The sequence below is a fragment of the Aotus nancymaae genome, unplaced genomic scaffold (assembly GCF_030222135.1).
Source record: "Aotus nancymaae isolate 86718 unplaced genomic scaffold, 86718_ANA_hifiasm-v0.15.2.pri h1tg000029l, whole genome shotgun sequence".
Classification (NCBI taxonomy): Eukaryota; Metazoa; Chordata; class Mammalia; order Primates; family Aotidae; genus Aotus; species Aotus nancymaae.
This window is the reverse complement of record NW_026988442.1, coordinates 2,362,495-2,383,728: the sequence shown is the minus strand read 5'-3', so window position 1 is coordinate 2,383,728 and position 21,234 is coordinate 2,362,495. Positions and strand designations below refer to the sequence as shown.

The window sequence follows — 21,234 nt, the reverse complement described above, 5'->3', positions numbered from 1 at the left end:
AAAGTCTTTGCTCCCACCAAGTTCATAAATATATTATCCTGTGCTTGGATTTACAATCTATCTGAAATTGATTTATGTGTATTGCAACTGGAGCCTGAATGGATTCTAAGAAGGGAAATGCAGTGACCTTTAATAACCCTTGCTTCTGAAGGAGAGCATTTCTTAGCATCTCCAAGGAAGCAAAGAAAGCTTGGGAGAAACTGATCCAACAGCCACATTAATTAAGATGTGAAGATTGGCAAACATCTATTGAAGGAATCTTCCAGTGAATGTTATCTTGTTAACTATTATTCAAAACAACTGAATAAAAAGGATATTGTTGAGAAATTATTTACCTTCTTTTCCTCTGCTGGTAACTCTTAAATTCTAAAAAATTTGTAAGTTCTACAAAAACCAACCCTCAGCATATACATGTTTAGAAAAGCTCCATAGACCAACGTTATCTGGTAGAAATGCAAAATGAGCCATATATGTTAATCTCAAATTTCCTAGTAGCCACATTAAAAATAAATATCAAGTGAAATTAGTTTTGATGATACATTTTATTTAACACAAAATATCCAAAATAGTTTTATTCCAACATATGGCACTAGTCACACTTCAAGAGCTCAATAGCTCCATGTGGCCAGTGGCTACCATACTGGGAAACTCAGTCAAAGACAGTTAAATGAATACAATGACTGTGCGACCCCGGCTGTGGGACCCTGACCCACAGATGCAGGCGCTCGATAGACATGAGGCAAGACGCGTGGTGACCGGTACCGGCTTTATTGGGATCTCCGGGCGACTCAAGCGGGAAGGGAGGAATTGCGCTCGCTTGCTTTGTTTGGTCGGTTTTATAGGGACTGAGGGCCTGGGGTGGTAGGAAGGCTGATCTGGCAGGTAGCGATTGGCCAGGTTGGTTGCTGGGCAGAAAAGCGGTAGGAGAGCTTATCCAGCGATTGGCTGGGTTGGTTGCTGGGCAGAAAACCTGCCGGGCGGGAGCTTGTGGACGGGAGGCTACGGGGGCGGATGGTGATTGGCTCGGGGGTTGCTGGGCGGAAAGGTTGCTGGCCTCGGGCCGGGCCAGGATAGAGTGAGATAAGGGACCCTCCCTGCGGGGGAGGAAGGGCCTCCTTTATTGGGAATTAGGCCTTTTCCGCATGACTGGGGAACGAGGCCAAAAGTTCTCTACCAGACAATGACCTCCTTTATAAATATTACAATTCACATTATCTACAGATCAATCAATTTTATATTCATATGACAACCACATATTGAAAGAAGAACACAGTGGTTCTCAACATGCAACCTCTGGACCATCAGCATAGGTATCACTGGGGATTAGGAGACATAAAAACTCTTTTGAAACCAGGCTCTCTAGTGAGTAGGTCTAGCAATCTGTGTTTCTGTGATTCTCATGTGTGCCCCCGTTTGCCAGATTGAAAACTCTAGAAATAACAGACCCACATTTTTGTTTTATACATATAGTGACATTAACTCTATATTACTACATTGTAAATATACTGTCTTCTCTGAAGCAAAAGCATTTTTGGTGGGTGTGTAACCTCATAGCCAGATTATCATCTCACATCTTCCAAATAGGATTGCCCATGGCATGACAAATGGTCTACTACTCTCCAAGACAGATGTGTGGGAGAAAGTTTCTTTTTTCTGTTTCCTGATGATTCTCAACTGCCACAGGCATCTATTACATTTGCAGAATGAAAGACTTGGACCCACACTGTAATAATCAGAGCAAGGAAATTGTATTATAGAGAAAAGCAAATAATCACTTTCATCTTATTAGCTCTGTATGTAGAAAGTGAATATGTAAAGAAGTAGTTGAATAACTTTTTTAATATTCATTTTTGTGGATTAGAATATATGATCTTGGAAGATCCAACTTTACTAGATAAATATTTCTGCAGAGGCAGAGAACCTTGCCCAAATTTCCCATTGCAGTATCTTCAGCACAAGCAGAGCCAGACACTTAGAAGGTTCTCAATAAACATTTGTTGAATGAATGGATGGATGGATGGATGGACAATGCTTGATAAACCTTTCTCCATGTTTTAGATTCCGGCTTAGGAAGATAAGTTAGCTCAGTTGCTGGAAATCCCTTATCATTTTAACACAAAATCACCATAATCATCCATTTTCTGCTTTTCAAGTAACATTGCCCCCTTCCCCCATGACTTCTTGACACAACTAAAAGTTCATTTAGAGAAGACGCAGATTTAAAGGGAAGTTCTCCTTTGTTAGAATGTGGACTCCAAAGGGGTAAAGATGTTGCTTAGTTCATTGTTTTATCTCTATAATATAAAACATTGCCCATTATGTAACAGATGCTCAATAACTATGTGTTGAAACAATACATTTTAGCCTTATAAAATCCCATTACAGTCCTTTTCTCTCTCCCCTCTACACAAAGCCATGGAAACTCATCCATTTATATGTTTTTCCATGTTGTTTTACCTGCCTCAAATACTTCTAACTATGCTATTCCCTGTATCTATTGAGCTCCCACCAGTCTTCTAGACCCAGCTAAAGACTTTGCCCTTCTCAGAGAAGCTCCCCAACAACTCAATGTTGACTGAGTCTCCATGGTCATGTCTAAATCTCCAAGCTTCTACTCCACTTAATGTAACACTTGTTAGCTAGTATGATGCCTTTCATTTACTAATTTTGCATCCTTGTATTTCATATGCTTTCTCTTACCATATAGACTTGTGGCTTCTTGAAGGCTAGAACCATGGAATATATTTAGTTTGCTCATTAAAACAATGAGAACACATGGACACAGGGAGGGGAGCACTACACACTGGGGTCTGTTGGGGGGAAATAGGGGAGGGATAGTGGGGGGTGGGGAGTTGGGGAGAGATAGCATGGGGAGAAATGCCAGATATAGGTGAAGGGGAGGAAGGCAGCAAATCACACTGCCACGTATGCACCTATGCAACAATCTTGCATGTTCTTCACATGTACCCCCAAACCTAAAATGCAATAAAAAAAAAAGAGGGGGAGAAAAAAATCTTCCCCAAACCTGTATTAGGCTGTAGAACATATTAGGCATAATTATGACTTATTTTAAAAAGGACGCTTTTAGACAATACTTGTCGTCCAAGAACAGTCTTAGTTGACTATTGTTAGGCTGACATAATTATTAACAGCACTCCTTTTTACTCTCAAACCAGTCTTGGCTTGGACAATATACATTTTCCTAAGTTATGGCCAATATAAACAGTGAAACATTGACCAATGTTTTAATATAATAAAATGTTGACATGGGCTAATTGACATTAGCCCATGATGTTAGAATTGTTTGACCATATGATGAATTTGACACATGCAATGCCTTTTTCTAAATATTATCTTTATTTATTTAGATTTGTAAAAGGAAGAAAAAAATCAGATAGTATTACAAGTGGGAGAGGGCTTGATTAACCTTACCAGAATCCTCAATATAATGCTTAGAAACCTTTCTGAGAATAAGAGGAAAAAAGTGGTATAACCCCTCAACTTTATACTCTTTTACTTTATTTGAACTTTTAAAGCCTTTTCACACATGATTTTCTTTGATGTTCACAACACTCTTCTTAAGTAGTTCAGGGTGGTAGATACTTTATTTCTATTTTAGACATAAGGAAAAACAACTCCATGGATTTATACTCTTTGGCCAGCCAGAAAGAGAGAGAGGATATAATAAATCCCAGTGCTTTCTACTGTAACTGTATAGCTCCTTTTCTCCCCATGAATGCATGGTCTTTAACTTCTCATCCATAACTAATGATACTTATATCCATTTTCCAATTAAAAAAACATTAATTGCAAGAATCAAAAACAACTTCATCTAAGGAATTGTGCAGATATGCCATTTGGTATGCTTTCTAAGCCACAGGGATAAGAATGATTATACCTCCCATTTGCCTCACACTTTACACTTTTGTTAAGGCGCCTTTTACTATGTTTCACACCAAACTTAAGGAATAGACAAAGCATGGACTTCACTTTGCTTCACTTTGAGCTCAGAGAGGCTAAGAAGTGGGCTCAAGACTGCATTGCCATCTATAAGTGATGTATCTAAGCATGACTGAAGTCACCTGATTCTACCTAGGTCAAGTACTTTAGATTGTGACCAGTGAGAATTCCATGGAATAAAATGCCAAATTTCCCATGAAGCTTATTGTAATTGTAAGGTTTAAATGAGAGGCAACAGAGGCCAGTTATTGGAATGAAGAAATTTAATCGGCTCCTGGGCAAGGTTCTGTGGTCTGACAGGAGGGCCCCGAGAAGTCGCGCGGACTCCTCTCAGATGTGGGGTTTTACAGGGAGTGGAGGCGTTTGATTGGTTGTGGGAGAGCAGGACGTGGACGTGGAAAGCTGCTATTGGCAGGTAGGCGGGATTTCCGGTGAGCAGGCACCCAGGGGGAGTGGGGCCTGGACAGGACAAAATGCTACTGGGCAGGTTCTGGTGGGGCTGCTTTTGAATTTTGGCGGGATTTTTCAACGGCTGACTAGGTGCTGAGTGCAGAGCCTAGTGCCAAGTGCAGAGGAGGGCGTGGGATGATGACGTGGTTTCTAGGTGTGAAGCGGGGGTGTGTCCGAGCTCCCAGCGAGGCAGGGGGGTGTCCGAGCTCCCGGCGAGGCAACTGGCCTTACAGTAATGAGATATTACTTGATTTTAAAATACAGAGACATAACTGGAAGTTAACAAAATGACCATTTTTGAATTTTTCCTATTTTTCCTGCATTATGAATAAGGAAATGAAGCACTTTATAGATTCTGAGTTGTTTCCATATTTTCTGTTTTGAGTAGTGATGTTTGAATAAGGTGGGGACATAGGAAACTTTGAATTAGGAACAAATCCTTTAAGAATGGTCACAACATTGGGAGGCCGAGCTGGGTGGATCACGAGGTCAAGAGATCGAGACCATCCTGGTCAACATGGTGAAACCCCGTCTCTACTAAAAACACAAAAAATTAGTTAGGCATGGTGGTGCATGCCTGTAATCCCAGCTACTTAGGAGGCTGAGGCAGGAGAATTGCCTGAACCCAGGAGGCGGAGGTTGCGGTGAGCCAAGATCTCTCCATTGCACTCCAGCCTAGGTAACAAGAGCGAAACTCCGTCTCAAAAAAAAAAAAAAAAAGAATGGTAACCGTAAGGCTGGCTGCATCACAGGGAGTTCGGACACGCCCCCCTCCCTCACGGGGAGTTCGGACACGCCCCCCTCCCTCGCGGGGAGTTCGGACATGCCTCCTCCCCTCACGGGGAGTTTGGACACGCCTCCTCCCCTTGCCGGGAGCTCTGACACACCTCCTTCCCTGGCCAGGAGCTCGGACACACCTCCTCCCCCGCCCCCCACCCCCGGAGCCCAGGAAAAAAGCCCCATCAGGACCTACCTGATACTATTTTGTCCTATCTGGGCCCCACTCCCTACCTACTATTTTGTCCTATCTGAGCCCCACTCCCCTCCATCCGGGTCCCACTCCCCTCCATTTTGTTTCATCCGGGCCCCACTCCCCTCCATTTTGTCCCACTCATCTTGGGCACAGCCAATCAAACGCCTCCACTCCCTATAAAACCCCGTGCCTGAGAGGAGTCCACGCGACTTCTCCGGCCCCTCCTGTCGGACAGCAGAACCTCATCCCAGAGCCTGAATAAATTCCCTTGCATTGGATTATTTTCGTGCTGGCCTCAGTTTCTTCATTTTATCCTCGGCGAGAACAGACCTTACAGTAACAACGTCCTGCTCTGCATCCCCTGTACTACAACCACTGCCTTTGTGCCCTATCAGCTGTAATAAGCCACCACCATTTACACGTGTGTTTGAAATACACAGTCCTGATTGTATCATCAGAAGCCTTTCTGGCTTAAGGGCTCAGTGTATCCTTCCTCCTCTTCAGTTACTCCTTTGGTTTTTACTTCAGACTCTCCTTGTCTCACTTTCTGCCCTAGAGAGCAGATGCCAAATAAAATGGCTGGGAGCTTCTTTTAGGTCCTTTCCAATTGCTTCCTTTCAAGGCTTCACTTACTAGTCCTCAGGATATGAGAAACAATCTATGGAAACACCAATCCCTAGTAGTAGAGAAATAGCCTTGGGTATATATTTTCTTCCACTCAGTTTATTCCTTTTGAAACTTGAAACAAAATATTAAGCTTGTGGTTGAAAAGAGAAGGGCTATTTTGCTTTGTATTTTGTTTTTAATGTGTTGACACTAGTATGCTCTGGGTAAGATGTGAGATCAACATATACATAAATAATGTTCCACAAACAGCCACTCCTTCAAGCTTGGTAGGATTTACAAAACACTCTACATCTCTATGATCGATAAAGGAACTTGTATTTCATAAGGGGGGAACCCAGAGGACTTGGAAAAAAAGTGAAATATGTCGCATGGGGAATCAGAATGCCTCCTTCCCCTCTATATGCATGCATTTGTGATGGAGATGTCTCAGTCGGTGAAGGATTGGAAGGATGGACCTTCAAGCACCCAATCCCCTCATGCCTATGGCAAACAGGGATAACTTGAGAACCTTCTTCAAATTACTAAGCAGTTACCCCTGAGCTGCAAAAGGAGACAGTTAACTCAGCATATCAAACTAGGTTTTGGGTTCTATTACCAAAGATTAATTTTGCCTGTCAACTCCTTATAAATACAATCACATATACATACATTTTTGGGGGGTCCACCCTCTTTTGCTCTACATGTCTGTGATTCACCCATGCTATTGTGTGTATCAATAGCGTGTTCTGCCAGGCAAAGTGGCTCACACCTGTAATCCCAGCACTTTGGGAGGCTGAGGTGGGGGGACTGCTTGCATACTAAGTGCTGAGACATGCACTAAGTGCTGAGGTTTTAACTGGAATCAGCAATCCAAAGGTGGAAAGAGAAGAAATAGGAAATGAAGCAGGGAAAGGTGAACAGCAAGACAAAGTGAGATGTTACTGCTATGACCCCTGCATTACCATGAAGAAATAGAGCCAGTGGCCCAGCAAGACCTCGTCTCTACTAAAAATATAAAAAATTAGTCAGGTGTGGTGGCCTGCACCTGTAGTCCCAGCTAGTTGGGAGGTTGAGATAAGAGGCGTGCTTGAACCAAGGAGTTTGAGGCTGCTGTAAGCTATGATTGTACCACTGCATTTCAGTCTGCACAACAGAGGGAGACCCTGTCTCAAAAAACTTTTTTAAAGTCATAAATTTTGTTAGGCTCAGTAGTTAGTAAATGAAATATTTGAGCTTTCCTTCACCTTTGCCCACAAAAATAAATGATAGAGAAATGACACCAGAGAAACAATTTGGGAATTGAACTAATGAAAAAGACTGGATAGTTCTGAGGGAATATGGCGATAACAACACTGCTCTAAAGACCAAGCCTAGGCCCTGGGCAATGGGAAGCAGAGCAACCGAGCCTGAGAGTCAGCCCCTAGCATGGAATCCCAGAAGAGGGCCAACGTTCCTGACTCCTAGAGAACACAAAGCAATACTCTCCATGGGAAAACATCCCCAGTAGAGGCCCTAAGGATTCCCACATGCTTGCATCAATAATCAAATATTACCCATGACATGAGGAACTTTGGTCACTCAGAGCTACAGGTGACCAAATAACAATCAATTGGTTTCCTGTACTGATTGTTCATCATGTATTAGAATTAGGTAAATATGTAATAACAATGTGTAAAATGTACAAACAATTAAAAATGGAATAAACATGAACATGAGCTGACTGTCATGATTCCTTTGGCATCTCTGAACCACCTTAGATGTGGAAACCTGGAAAGGGCCCATGATAGTCCATGGTTTATAAGATTTCAGTTGTTCTCCCCTATTATCCAAACTGTAGGTCTACTAACTGCCTAATCGTTTTATCCCAAAGATTTCCAGGATCCCTTAGCCACTTTAGATCCCTGCTGCTCAAAGCACCCAGACTGGCACTTTAATTTTGCTATGCATTATAGTAGTTAAGGCCACCTTACCTCTAACAGTAAGCACTGCTACTTAGCCTCTGTGGTTCTGGGTCTCATCATCCCAGCAATATTAGGAAGATCAACTCCTGGACAGTTTCTTGAAATGTCAACTCCAGCCCATAGACAACAGCCTTTACAGACCACCTTCTCAAAGGTGTCAGCACTCCTTTCCAGAATGTCTTATTGTCTTTATGAAGGGAATGTCCTCTGGGTCCTCTTAGTTGGAAACAGTTAAGTGATAGGTTTGAAGATTGTACCTAAAACCATTTTAACCTGCACTCTAACATCCCTCCTTTTGGAGCCATCAGACCCTTTATTGAGACTGTCAAAGAACTTGTGGAATTTTCTCATTTGCTGTAGGCCATCAGAGCATACCAGATTTAAAAAAATCACCCTAAAAAACTATTGGGATCAGCTCCAAGTGTCTTTGACAAACAACTGAATCTTGATTTATGAGTGAGTGCCTCTATATCAATGAATACCCTCTGATCTAGCATTGTATGTTAAACCCATCTGATAACAATTACTTAAGTATAGCCTAGGAATGACCCTGTATGGCACATCTGAATGCAGTTGGGAATTCCAAGCTAGGGAATCCAGGAGTGGCCAACCCAGAAAGCCATTCCTTTCCTATGAGAAACATCTGGGTCTCATCCCGTCCTGTGGAACGTGCGATGTACAGGGGATTGAGGCCCTGTGTTTTGGGTTAAAAAATTGCCAGGTGAAAGGTATTAGGGGAGGGTGCTATGTGAAAACACTATATAAACTGCATGCTTTTTGCAAGTGGTTGTGGTTCTGTCCAGCTCACTGCCACTGGACTCTCTACCCTGTATGTAAGCTCTTCACAAGAGCCCATGTCTTGTTTCTTGGCTCTGGGTCTCTTCAAGAGGCGGAAGCTCTTGAACCTGGTGCCATCCTCACTGAAGTAAACAGGAGTTCAGCACAACATATATACCCCCTCCACTCTAATACACTCAAGGTCCACTCCCAGGTGGGTTTCAAGGTACTTCAATTGTTCAGTGGGTAGGCTATTTCCTCCTGAATAAGTGCTGATACTTCTCTGCCGAGTCTACACTCTAGTTATCAGCATGGAGGCAATGACCAGTGGCAGAGAAATATCTTAAGGCATGCAAGGATTATCTCATAAGGCACCTGCTTCAGGTGAGATTCCTGCCCAACCATTGGGCAAGGAAAGCTGTTCTTCTCCGTCAAGCATGACTACTGACTTCCAGTGTGGGTTAAAGGAACTTAAGGGTTCAAGGTCCTCAAGCTCATCCCACATCTCAGTATTCCACTCACAGCCCTGAGTTTGAAATAGAAGATTTTACAAAGCTGTGTATCCTGTCTCTTTGGCACCTTAAGAGGCTTATAGTCAGATCCTGGGCCTGGCTTACATCACTGTCTGCCTCAGTCTCCTTTAAAGTAGCCCTACACTGCCATGCAGTGACCAGAGATTAGTCTCCTTTAAAGTAGCCACAGATGTCCTCTGGCTTTCAGAGCATATCTTAAGTTGGCAATGAACCACCTCAGCTTAACATTTTCTTTTCGCAGGTCAAAAATAGCCATCTACTTCGCAATCTGCATAATTATCAGTGCTCTAATAGCCACTGTGAGTTGCAGCTACTAGGTCTCCTAACACCTGACCTTCCACTTAAGCCATATCCCAATTTACTACAGATGAGAGCTTAAGTAATTGTAATGCTGCTGCCTGCCAGTGTTTATTTTCATCCCAATTTGCCACTAAATATGTGATCCCTATTGCTTTCAGACAGGCCAGTGATCAAATTCCAAAATCCTATCTGCAGGGTATCTGGTCTGCAACTACTTGTTTTAGTTCAGTTTCCCTAAGACATGGAACCTGAGACATGCACTAAGTGCTGAGGTTTTAATTGGAATAAGCAATTCAAGGTGAGAAAGAGAAGAGATAGGAAATGAAGCAGGGAAGGGTGAACATCAAGACAAAGTGAGATGTTACTGCTAAGACCCCTGCATTACCCATGAAGAAATAGAGCCGGTGGCCCAGCAATGCTGCTTTGTGACATATGACACCTCTAAACATGCTGGACAGAGACATGTTGTACAGGTCTTGAGAGACAGTTCTTCAGAGAGAGAAATGGAAATGGAATTTACCTACCTTTCTACCTTCTCTTTCCCATAGGAGCAAGATTCTCTCAACCAAGTACCATCTTGTCCCCTACGGAAACACTGGCAAAAGGTATTTCTATGTCTAGAGGCATTTTTATTTCCGTTACTAGGGGGTGGCATTGGCACCTAGTGGGTCAAGGCCAAGGGTGCTGCTAAATGTGCTACAAGGCACAGGACAGTATCCCAAGAGAATTACGCAGTCTGAAATGCCATCGGTGCTCCTGTTGAGAGACCCTAATATAAATGCTGGAAAAATCAAGAGACTCTGAAGAGATAAATTAGATGTGTCTGATTAAAAAAAAAAAAACCCAACAGAAAAAAAGATGAAATATATGGAAGGCATTTCACAGAAGAGAACACACAAAGGGAAAACTAAACATGAAAAGATGCCGAACCTCATTAGTAACCAGGGAAAATCAAATTACAGCAAGATTCCATTTCACACTCAATTGATTGGCAAAAATTAAGATATCAAGAACACCGGGCATGAAGAGAATGGTGTTCAAAGGGAATAGTCATATACCACTTGTTGGGGGAGTAAATTGCTACCAATTCTGTGGGAAAGAGTTTAGTATGCATTATGTTGTAAAATTGATCATTTGTGTATTTAAGGTGACCACTTACACCATTTTGATTGAGACTGTCCTGGTTTTAGCACCGAAAATCTTGCATCCTGGAAAACTCCTCGGTTCTAGGCAAACCGAGATGATTGGTTACCTATACATCTTATATCCTAGGAATCCACTTCCACATATACTTTCTTAAAACATTCTTGCACAGGTACCAGGAGAGATATAAAAAATAATCATAGTACCATTTTCATAATAGCAGATAATGGAAACAACAGAAATGTCAATCTATAAAAGAACAGATAAATAGATTGTGATATAGTAATACAATGTAGTATTACTTAGCTGTGAAAATGAACTACAGAAGTTCCCATTCTGCCTCCAAGGAGCTTGAGATGTTAATGTCAGCCTGTTAAGCTTCACAGTAAAATCTGCTGCACCTGTTGACTTGGGAGAGCTCCATACTTGCAACACAGACCAAGAAGTACAATGAAAGTGGCTTTGGAAAACTGTAGAATAGAGCTGCTATTCAATTTACACAACTCAGTCTCAGAGTGAAGAAATCCATGAATTGAAAATTACCATCTCACATACCCCAGTGGGAACACACACATCCACAAATCTATATAAATATATCTCTAAGATCAACAGTCTTCACAGAGACCTGCCCCAGAGACTTGGCCTTGTGAGAATCTGGAGCCTTGAAATTTGTTTGTGATCATAAGCCAAACTCTTCGTTAGTTTTCACAAAAACCTACTCACCATGCTTAGCATGCTTATGAAAATTGTCCCACAGAGTTTCTATCATGCAGTCTGCATCATTGCAACAGCTCCCTGAAGCCACAAACACAGTCAAATGCTGAAAAATTCTTTCCTTCAGACCTACTTTCACTTCATCGTTTTCTTCAATCATTCAGCAAGTATTTCCTCTCTCCTCCCTTCTTGTTGAAATAACATCTACAAATCCTTCTCTCCCTCTTTCTTTCTTTCTTTCTTTCTTTTTTTTTTTTTTTTTTGAGACATGGTGTTTTGCTCTATCACATAGGCTGGAGTGCAGTGGTGCAATATCAGCTCACTGAAACCTCTGCCTCCCAGGCTCCAGTGATCCTCCCACCTCAGCCTCCCAAGTAGCTGAAACCACAGGTGCATGCCACCATGCCTGGCTCATTTTTGTATTTTTTTTTTTCTGTAGAGATGGGGTTTCGCCCTGTTGCCCAGGCTGGTCTTGAACTCCTGAGCTTGGGCAATCCACATGCTTTGGCCTCTCAGAGTGCTGGGATTACAGGCATGAGCCACCAAGCCCAGCCTATAAACCCTTTTCTAAGAGATAATCTTAACAATTTTGGTAACCCTATTACCACACCAGTCTGTCCAATCAACCATCCTAACTTTGTTCATCTTCCCATTTGCCTATCACTTTGTCATAAACATATTATTCTGTCTGCAAGTTAACTTTTATTTTCCTGAATTCAGGTATACTTTACAGATTTCTTGTCTTTAATCTTCCTCTCTCTCTACCATTAGATGCCTTCATTCCCAAGTACCTGACAGCATTATGGAATACCAAATTCCTGTGTCTTTAAACACATACTATCCTTCTTGCTTTGAATCTCAACTCTATTTCCTATGTTACTTAAGATAATTTGATTAACTGTGATCAGCCTTGTGTGCTCATCTCTAAATTAAAGACTGGAATAATATACATGAGGCAAGATTGTGGTGATTTTATATACACATATATATATCTTCACATATATATATCCCACCTGACACAGAGTAGATGTTCAACAAATAAATAAGAATTGAATGAGAAAATGCATGTAAAGCATTTAGTACACTACTTGGCTTCTAGTTGCTCAATAAATGATAGCTCTATTCATATGACCATGATCATCACCATCATGTTTGCTGTCACTTCTTGTAGCAGAAACTGTAGGTGCTCCATCCTCATTCCATTGGTAGTTATCATCATTGTGCAAGTTGACCTGATGGCGGCTTTAACATCTGGGACTCTACCTGAGGGCTTCCTCTGGCTGCTGGAGTCTTCCTGGTCTACATGTATGGCACGTTACAAATACCAGGGAGTTAACACTCCCCACTTCCACCCAGGGAAGAAGCCCTTAGTCAGAACAGATGGGAGAAGGTCGCTAAACACCCTAAATTCTATGCCCTTGGTTGGGATAAATCCAAGTTATGTCCTATGCTGTATCCCAAAGTTACCTAATGTGATGTGCACCTTTTGATCACAGAAGTGATAAGGCACCTTTTCTGTCTTCCTTCTTTTCTCTGTCTCATATCTGCACTACTTTACAAATGTGTACTGGCATTGCCTCCCAATAAACACCACTCCAATTTTTTTGTCTCACTCTGCTTCTGGAGAAATCAACCTAAGTCACCATTACTCTTTCTAGTTTATGTTAGTCTTGTTGCTTCAGAATCCAATAATTTCTTAAGAAACTTTGACTCCCACTTGAAAGGCCTAGAATGTTAATGATCTCTACAGCTAATCAAAGAGTTGTACCTAGTCCAGCGAATGACAAGACTAATCACAGAATGGGGTATGCCATCTTTAGGTCTTCTCTGTTTTCATCCTGGCTTAATTCTCTAAGCATATGAGGAAAGGGTTAACTTGTGCACCATGCATAGCTCTTTGCTAATCTTGATGGGCACCTGGAAACATGGTATTGATTTTGAGCAAGTCAGAAGTGAAATGTGCTAGCTAGTGATTTATAATGTGCTGTGAAACGTCTACAACCTCACCAGCATCCTGTACCATCTTGTCTATCAAAACTCTACTGTTTGATGGTTTGTACTTGTCAACTTGTTAACAAAGCTTTTTTTTTAGCTACCTGAGCTGTGGGGTTAAAAAAAATACCCCTCAATAAGCCTGAGCCCTGGCTTTCCTGTGAATTTGTAGAGTCTCATGAGACTTTTTAATTATCCAACACTGTATAACTGCTGCATTGGGGTGGTTTTCTAATGACCAAAAGCTTTACAGAAGGATCTGGGGTGGAGGAAGAAAGAATTCCTACACCTTACAAGTTTAGAACCATTTCAGAAAGTTATGAATATTGGAAAGCAAACTGCACTTTGCTGAGATCTTAAAATACTGTTGAGTTGAGCTATCATGAATAACTCTTCTGAACACAGACTTTAGGGTGGTCCACCTTCCAAAAGAAGCTGTGGGCTTCTTGCAAATTTGGACCTACAAGGTCATTGTATACATTTCTTATCCTCCCTTCCCTCCCCTATGGACATTGCACAATGGTTACATAATCCAAGACTTGAAACCCTCACTTCACAGAGGATAAATTTCTCTGGTAACAATTGCTTAAATCCATATATTCTCATCATTTTAAAGCACCAATTTGAAGTTGGATTTCAGTTTTCCCTTCAACATTCCATCTCAGAAAAACCCAGTATGAAAGTTGTAGTCTTGAAGTTATGCTTGACTGACCTAAGCCACTAGTCCTTAAAAAACTCATGTTTCTCATCCAGAAGGACACCCTTCCCACAGGCTGCCTCTCAGTGGCTTGAGCAACAATGTTCTTAGAAGTCAGAAGCCACCCGGAAGCAGGAGAGGAGCTACAAACACATTTGGAATGCTCCAGCCTCCGAGTGTTACAAGATAACCCACCTAGAATATGAGATTTCAGGGCAGAATTTTCTTTCTTTTCACAATTTGACATCAACATCCTCTAAGTTTCAGAAGCAGGCCACAAACATATACATCCTAAGCAGTTCTTTGAAACAGTGGAATAAATTACAAACTGATTATTGTGTATTAAAACACAAATAGACAGCATATCCTGCATATGGAATTTAGAATTCTATTTGGAGATTCATAAGGAGTTTGGGTAGTCATCTATGTTCTGAAGCAGACACAAAATATCTTTCAAATTCATCCATCCCCAATGCCGCATCCCTAAGCCAAGTCAGCAGTAACTCTTATGTGGATAAGAGCACCCTGTTTTCAGCTCCTGAAACCCTCATACATACATTCTTCTTCAATAAAGAAGAATGGCCTTTAAAAATATATAAATTCTTTCATTAGCCTGCTAATGACTCTCCAATGACTTCCATCTTTATTGAAACAAAATGAAGACATCTTCCCACATCTATACAGCTCTCCAGCTTCATCCCCTACGTCCCGTTTCTCCAAAGCCCCTCTCTTAAAGTGATACTGGCCTGCTTTCCAAACCTTGAATATATCTACGTGGATCCTGGTTCATGACACACAGAAGGTACACTCTTCAAACCCTACGTGGCTGGCTTTTTTCTAACACTCCAGCTCAAATTCTCTAAGTGGTCTGCTCTGACACTCAACTAAAGTGGTCTCTCAGTCATCCCTTATCTCGTTAACCTGCTTATCATGTTTATAAACATTATGAGTGGTTGCCAGTTTCCTTTTCATTTATTTACTTACCCTTTCCACTGGAAAGTGAGCTTCTGCAAGGCCATAACCTTGCCCTTTTAGTTTCCAGTGTAGCAGTTTCCAGTATAGCAGTCCTATAGCAGTCACCCAATGAATATTGTTGAATCAATACATGCATGTTTCTGTGTTTTTAGTATTGTTTACTTTAAAATACATTTTAAAAGGACAAAACCATAAGGTGATTTATTTCCCTACCTTTATATGATGGCTGTAGATGAATTAAAGACTCCAGAAAAGTGTGGCAATTTCTATTCTGCAACTTTTCATTGGTGTTTGTCAGCCTTCTTCATTTTTTCTCAGTGTTCATTTTGGCAAGAGATGGAAATATTTCACCACAGTGTATTTCTGTAACAACATAGTACCAAAATGCTTCAGAACCCCACCAACATTATGCTGTGCTTAAAATTAAACATAAAGCCACATTTACTTTACATTCTCCCACATGAAGTGCATTCTTTTTTATTGTTTCTATCAGTTTCTTAGGCATGCAGCTATGGATCTGTATATCATCATCTGGACACCCCAGGTAGGGTTAGACTCCTCTTAGTACCTTGGTTGCATCTATATTACAGCATTTTCTCCACTCTGTATAATCATTCTATTGCAAATCCATCTCTCCAATAGATGGTGATCCTTGTGGGGCCAAGCCTTGTGCCTTTGGTCCCTGAATCTCTGGGGCCTAGCCCACTAACTGGTAATCGTATATTTTCAATACAGTCAATTCTTGATATTTGCAGTAGTTGTGATTTATGAAGTCACCACAAACACTGAATTAGCAAATAGTGAAGCATTGTTCCTAGGAGAAATAGAGGGTTAGGTTTCTGCAAGTCTCTGGCTCCAATATTTTTGTCAAATAATCAATACATAACTTTGTTTTATGTATGTTGCTGTTTAAAGGCATCTTACATAACACATATTGTTGATTGATTAAGATGGAACTCAAATCAACAGCACTGTAGCTTATGCCTCAACAAAGAATTTCTAACACACCTGTTTCCTCCATAAGGTGTGTGACAGCCTATTGTGCTTAGGAACATGAGACAGCATGTCAGCACTGCTCTTTGGGGCCATTTCAAAACATGGAATCACCAACATTAAGCACAAAAATGTAAAATATATGAGAAGGTGAATTTGGAAATATGAAATCACAGATAATGAGAATCGACTATATACATATGGCTGAATCACAGTTATATGCAGATTCTACAAATTCCCAACCTTCTTTATGGTTCAGTATAGCCCTGCCATTTAAATGAGTAAATAATAAATATTATAGATAGGGTAGAAAGGGACTACACACAGATTTTATATTCTTTATCAAAGACCCAGAAACTAAAAGCAAATATCATTTCCTATATTCTCTGCTGACCTATTAAAAAGACAAATTTCAGCAATCCTATCAAAATATTAATAACATTCTTTGCAGAAATAGAAAAAGGAATCCAAAATTAATGGAGAAACATAAAAGACTCCAAATAATTAAAGCAATTCTAAGCAGAAAGAACAAAACTGGAGGCATTAAAGAACTTGATTTCAGATTATACTACAAAGCTATAGTAACCAAACCAACATAGTACTAGCATGAAAACAGACATGCCAATGAATGGAACAGAATAAAGGTCACAAAAATAAATCCATGTACTTACAGCCAACTAATTTTGCAAAAGGCTCCAAGAACATACACTGAGGAAAGGACAGTCTCTTTAATAAGTGATGCTAGGAAAACTGGATATCCATATACAGAAGAATGAAACTAGACCCTTCTCTCTCACTATATGCAAGAGTCAACTTAAAATTGATTAAAGATTTAAATGTCAAACCTAAACTATGAAACTAGAAAAATAAAACATTGAGGAAACATTACGACGTATTGGTCTAGGCAAAGATTTTTTGGGTAAGACCTCAAAAGAACAGGCAACAAAAACAAACGTAGACAAGTGGTATTACATCAGGCTGAAAAACTTCTGAACAGCAAAGGAAACATTCGACAAAATGAAGAGACATTCTATAATATGGGAGAAAATATTTGCAAACTATCCATCTGATAAGAGGTTAATAACCAGAATGTATTAGAAACTGGAGAGAGATCCAAGATGGCTGATCACTAGCAGCTCGGGCACCTAGCTCCCAGTGAAAGCGCAGAGAACGAGAGGACATCACATTTTCAGACGAATATTTGTTGCTCACGGACCAAGAGATTCCCAGCGGAGGAGCCCCACGGGTTGCCAGGGCGACTCTTGTGGCCGGTGCGGCGGTTTAGGTGGTGCCTTAGAGCGGCAGTTTTTGGTGCAGAGTCCGGAGATTCCTGGGCAGAAAAGCACCATCAATCTTAACACCGCTGTTTTGGCCGGCTCAGTGGATTGCTCAGATTTCGGCGCAGGGAATCAAAAAGTTGGACGTCCACTCAGAGACCTAGTTAGAAAGTCGGTAATTACAAAGACGACAGAGGGATAAATGTATAGTGAAGGGAAGAAAGCAGCCTAAAAAGGCAGAGAATACTCAAAATCAGAGTGCCTCTGCCTCTACAGGGGATCGCAATTCCTCATCAGTAACAGAACAAGGCTTAATGGAGAACGAGTGTGTTCCAATAACAGAAGCAGGTTTCAAAATGTGGGTGATAAGAAACTTCCGTGAATTAAAAGAACTTGTTCTAACCCAATGCAAAGAAACTAAGAACCTTGAAAAAAGGTTTGATGAAATGCTAACGAGAATGGACAATTTAGAGAGGAACATAAGTGAATTGATGGAGCTGAAAAACACAACACGAGAACTTCGCGAAGTATGCACAAGTTTAAACAGTTGAATTGATCAAGCAGAAGAAAGGATATCAGAAGTCGAGGACCAGCTCAGTGAAATGAAACGAGAAGACAAGATTGGAGAAAAAAGGATAAAAAGGAATGAGCAAAGCCTGCAGGAAATATGGGACTATGTGAAAAGACCTAATTTACGTTTGATAGGTGTACCTGAATGTAATGAAGAGAATGAATCCAAGTTGGAAAATACTCTTCAGGATATCATTCAGGAAAACTTTCCCAAGCTAGCAAGGCAGGGTAATATTCAACTTCAGGTAATACAGAGAACACCACAAAGATATTCTTCAAGAAGACCAACCCCAAGGCACATAATTGCCAGATTTATTAGGGTTGAAATGAAGGAGAAAATACTAAGGGCAGCCAGAGAGAAAGGTCAGGTTACCCATAAAGGGAAACCTATCAGACTTACAGCAGATCTCTCAGCAGAAACCCTACAAGCTAGAAAAGAGTGGGGACCAATATTTAACATCCTTAAAGAAAAGAACTTTCAACCCAGAATTTCCTATCCAGCCAAACTAAGCTTTATGAGCAAAGGAAAAATTAAATCTTTTGCGAACAAATACTTAGAGACTTCACCACCACCAGGCCTGCTTTACAAGAGCTTCTGAAAGAAGCACTATACATATAAAGGAACAACCAATATCAGCCTTTCCAAAAATATATCAAAAAGCAAGAACATTAACACAATGAAAAATTTACATCAACTAATGGGCAAAACAGCCAGCTAGCATCAAATACCAGTATTAAACTTATATATATTCTAATTGGATAAAAAGCCAAAACAAATCGGTATGCTGCATCCAGACTCATCTTACATGCAACAATACACAAAGACTCAAAACAAAGAGAAGGAGGAAGATTTACCAACCAAACAGAGAGTAAAAATAAATAAACAAAAAGCAGGAAATGCAATTCTCACCTCTGATAAAGTAGACTTTAAAGCAACAAAGATCAAAAGAGGCAAAGAAGGACATTACATAATGGCAAAAGGATTAATGTAACAAGAAGAGCTAACGATTCTATAGATCAACAAGACAGAAAATTAACAAGGACACTCAGACCCGGAACAAGTAAACTTAATAAACATTTATAGAACTCTCCACTTCAAATACACAAAACATACATTACCACCTCACACTTATTCCAAAAGTGACTACATAATTGGAAGTAAATCACTCCTCAGTAATCGCATAGCATATCATAGGTTTAAATGAAATATTGGTTGGCTGTTTGTTATTTTCTTCCCTTATTTTTTCCTGACTACATCATTAAGTATAATTATCGGTATAAAAGAGGTTTTCAAAACTCATTACTAAATTGCATTCTAGCCTGGGCAAGAAAGCAATACTCCCATTCTCTCTCTCTTTTTCTTTCTTTTTCCTCCTCTTCTTCATTCTTTTTTTTCTTTCTTTCTAAAAAAAAAAAAAAAAATCTATCATGTCCTCTTCCATCTCATCTCTTTTCTGCCTTCCTCCTCTGCTGCATCTCTCTAACTGTTCTTTCTTTTCTGAAAAAAAAAAAAAAAAAAAAAAAAAGAAACTCAAATAACTCAACAGCAAACAATAATCCAATTAAAAATGGACAAAATGCCTAAATAGACATTTCTCAAAAGAAGACATACAAATGCCCAGTAGGTGTTTGAAAATATGCTCAACATCACTAATCATCAGGGAAATGCAAATCAAAAACAAAATGAGATATTATCTCACTCCAGTTAGAATGGCTATTATCAAAAAGACAAAAAATAACAAATGCTGGCAAAGATAAGAGAGAGAGAAACGCTTTTATGCTGTTAGTGGGAATGTAAAGTAGTAAAGCCATTATGGAAAACAGTATGGAAGTGTCTCAAAAGACTAAAAATAGAACTACCATACAATCCAGCTATCCTGCTGCTAAGTATATATGCAAAAGAAAGAAAATCATTGTATTGAACTGATATCTGCATACCCATGTTTATTTCAGTGCTATTCATAATAGCCAAGATATGGAATCAACATAAGTTTCCATCACTGAAAAAATGGGTAAAGAAAATGTGGTATATGTATACAATCAAGTACTATTCAGTCACAAAAAGGAATTAATTCCTGTCATTGGCAGCAATATGGATGGGACTGCAGGCTGTTATGTTAAGTGAAACAAGCCAGCAAAGAATATGTTCTCACTCACACATGGGAGCTAAAGAAAAGTAGATCTCATGGAGGTAGATGGTAGAATTATGGTTTCCAGAGACTGGGAAGGAAAGTGTGGAGAAAGAGAAATGAAGAGAAGTTGATTAATGAGTATGAAAATACAGTTAGATTCAAGAAATAAGTTCTAATATTTGGGAGTGCCATAGGAAAATTACAGTTAACAGTAATTTACTGTATATGTCAAAATAACTGGAAGAGAAGAATTGTAATGTTCCCAATACAAAGAAAAGGTAAAAGTTTGAGGTGCTGGATATCTCAATTACCTTGACTTTATTTTTACACATTGTATACATGTATCAAAACATCACATATACCCCCAATATATGTACAATTATGATATATCTATAAAAAATAAAATTCCAGAGCCCAGGTATTTTCTTCTGCATGATATTAATTATTGCTCCTCCAATTTCCAGACAAGTTCAAAGAAAATTTTCCTTAAAATAATTATAGGTTAATAGTTCACCTTGTCCATTATAGGTCAACCTAAACTCCTAGAAAATTGCTCCACTTTTCTCCTTGGATAAGAAGAAGAAATGCCAGCTTTTATTTCATTATATGCACCAGTTAACTGCAGGTACAGAATGTCCATACTTAGTTACTTGTATTTTCTGTAAAAATATCAGTACTCTGTGAGAGGTACAATGGAGGGATCACACTTTACATGTCTATTTTCCAGTGTATTTGAAAAATGTTTAAGACCCCCTTAGAAATATTAATTTATGTTTTAATGGTGTCATGAAGATTTTTCAATTGTTTACTTTTCAATATTTTAAAATGGTTACCTTTAATATCAAGTTACTTGTACTTTATATAAAGTAATTTGTTGCTAAAATTATCTTCTCAAAAGCATGCTCTATGTTTTAAACTATTATGGCTAGGCTCTGTAAGACTTAGTAAAAAGCAATACCTTATACAGGCAACAAGAAATCCTAGAAGGCTGGTTCTGACAGCTGCTTTTAAATTAGTTCAAAATAGGCTAAAATACAAGTAGACATACTTTCTTCTCTGCATCTTTTGATAACCTATTCAAATAGTTTAGAGTATCAGCAAACAAGTCACCTTGTCATGGAGTGCAATTTTAAAATTGATATAATCATGTGGGTCCACTGCATAATAATAATTCAATGTAT

At 39.8% G+C, this 21,234-nt stretch overlaps 1 protein-coding gene across 3 annotated transcripts in view; it reads right to left on the bottom strand.

Annotated features, from left to right (window-relative positions):
- The window catches only part of PAK5 (p21 (RAC1) activated kinase 5), a 299,715-nt gene that overhangs the window by 155,050 nt on the left and 123,431 nt on the right, over nucleotides 1-21,234 (bottom strand). For all 3 annotated transcript variants that reach the window (XM_012455429.3, XM_021665767.2, XM_021665766.2), the window contains exon 2: nucleotides 15,295-15,444. The gene's annotated coding sequence lies outside the window, so the exon portion shown is untranslated. The remainder of the gene's footprint in view (nucleotides 1-15,294; nucleotides 15,445-21,234) is intronic.